The following is a 2585-nucleotide window of genomic DNA, read 5'->3' on the forward strand; positions in this document are numbered from 1 at the left end:
TATTATGGATGATACATAAATTTCAATCCCATCTATAACTTTAGTGGTACCATTAATTCAAATTAGATACATTGCGTAGGGTGTGCCAACAACAATTGTTATAACAAAATTAATTGTTTAATTGCTTGGGTGACCATTTAATGGTGAATTCCAGATTCTCCACATAATAACTGGCAGTTCAACTGCACCATGGTTTCTGAAAATGGCTTTTCTGCCCCCAAACAGTCATCTAAGGTTATATAAGTAAATTGAATGGAATCTGGCATTACCTTGAAGGAATTCTAAACTTTATATTGTGGGGCAGTTTATTAAGATGGCTTCAGAGCAGACTAACCTGACACAGCACATTAAAAAAAAAAGACATTTATTCAGCGTCATGATTAGACTATTACATTTAGCAACCAACAGCATGGGTGAGGGAAAAAAATATGTATTAAATCCCTTTGTTGGAATGCTTTACACTTTCCACAGAACAGAAACTAAAATAACCTGTTACACAATTAGTCACAAATACAGCCCTTGAAGTTTTTTGTTTGCTTTTTTTTTGCCCATACACATTATATTGTCTAAAACATGTCTTCTTTGTAGCAGCTAGGCCCTGCCACCACTGTGCTTGGCTGAGTTTACAAATCTGTTGTCACCTGTAGCTTACCTCTCACTTCTCTGGTTCTCCTGCTAAGCTTTATTTATTGGCAATCATTAAAACCTCTGCCACTCCCATAGCTACTGCTGCTGCTTGAACCACCATAGCCACCTTGGTTTTGTGGCTTGGCAAAATATTGACTTCTGCCACCATAAAGAGTCCTGGTGTGGTGCTGTGCGTTAATGCATCAGATTGCAAAATCATTTGAACTGCAAGTTTGGTGGTTCAAGCTCACCAACTGCTCCTTGGAAACCCTATACAGGGTCGTTATGAGCCGGAATCTACTTGACGGCACTTAACAACAACCACCACCACCATAAGGGCCAGAGCATCGGCCTCCAAAATTTCTTCCCTTCATGGGTCCAAAATTTGAATATTGATTGTTGTCATTGTCAAAATCATTGTAGCTTCTGCCACCTCCAGAATTGTTTCTGTCATTACCAAATCCATTATAACCATCCCCACTGCCTCCGTCTCCACCACCACCACGGCTGCCACCAAAGCCACCTTGTTCACTGAAGTTTCCTCCGCAACCAAAGTTGTCATTCCCACCCAAACCACCTCCATGGCCACCAATGAGGTTTCCAGAACCACTTCAACCTCTTTGACTGGAGGAGACACTGGCCATCTCTTGCTTTTACAGGGCTTTCCTTACTTCACAGTTGTGGCCATTCATAGTATGGTCCTTCTGAATAACAATCTTATCTACAGAGTCATAGTCATCAAAGGTTACAAAAGCAAAGCCCCTCTTCTTGCCACTGCCTCGGTCTGTCATGATTTCAATCACTTTAACCTTCCTGTACTGCTCAAAAGAATCTCTTAGGTGATGCTCTTCAGTGTCTTCTTTAATGCCACCAATAAAAATCTTTTTCACAATTAAGTGGGCACCTGGTCTTTGAGAGTCTTCTCATGGAATGGCCCTTTTTGGTTCCACCACTCTTCTATCACACCTTGTGTGGCCTTACATTCATGGCTGCATCCATCTCCTCCACAGTAGAGTAAGTGACAAACCCAAAGCCTTTGTGTTTGGATCTCTCATCACCAATAGTCCATGAGCGTCCCCATTGCTCAAAATGGTTCCTCAGACTCTATTGTTTCGGAGCTCAACCCTCCGATGAAAAGTTTTCATGGCTGTTTGAGCTCTTTAGGAGACTCTGACTTAGACATGCCATCAGTGAGAAAAGAAAAGACAAATGTTGCTCCCTCCATGCCGTCCACAGGCAGAAAACTATTGTAGTCATTTTGCTTTGTGATTTTTTGCAGTGCTGCTGATTTCTTAGTTCTGCATTTTTTCCTTGCTGAGTTCATTTTTTTTTGGTGCACTTTGTCTTGTCAATTTCTTCATAGTTTTAATGATTACAAAATCTTTATGTAATTTCCTTTTCTTGATTTGATGTGAAGGTGTATTACATTTCTTTGAGATTACTCTATAATTTATTAATTTCTTCCACAAATTAAAACAGTCTGTTTTATCTTGAAATCTACTTGACCTCCTCAACATTTGGTATTCTGTAACTATACTTTTTCCTCTTTTTGCTTTGTAATTGTCTTCATTATAGATTGATATCTCTGACTGACTCCCTATCTTTAGTCTTGTAGTTTTGTTTTACTCTGGATACTTCTATGATAGTGATGGTGGTAGTGTGCCACGGAGTTGGTTTCAAATCATAAAGATCCTGAATAGGGTTTCCGAGTCTGTAAATCTTTACAGGAACAGAAAGCCTCATCTTTCTCTGGCAGAATGGCTGGTAGTTTCAAACTGCTGACCTTGACGTTAGCAACCCAATTCATAAGCACTATGTTACCAGATGTTTCTCTGCTATGCATAGAGTTTTCTCTATGGAAAAAAAGGGTTGACCATAATGACATGAATACAGTTAAGCTCGGGGGAGAAAAGCACACAGAACCTGCATTTGCTGATGGGCAACAACTTAAAATGAAG

At 39.9% G+C, this 2585-nt stretch overlaps 1 pseudogene; it reads right to left on the reverse strand.

The window, feature by feature from the left end:
* Positions 1-686: 686 nt before the first annotated feature.
* On the reverse strand, positions 687-1810 carry LOC102837908 (annotated as a pseudogene).
* Between the last annotated feature and the right edge of the window lie 775 nt (positions 1811-2585).

Source organism: Chrysochloris asiatica, unplaced genomic scaffold, assembly GCF_000296735.1.
Source record: "Chrysochloris asiatica unplaced genomic scaffold, ChrAsi1.0 scaffold00019, whole genome shotgun sequence".
Classification (NCBI taxonomy): Eukaryota; Metazoa; Chordata; class Mammalia; order Afrosoricida; family Chrysochloridae; genus Chrysochloris; species Chrysochloris asiatica.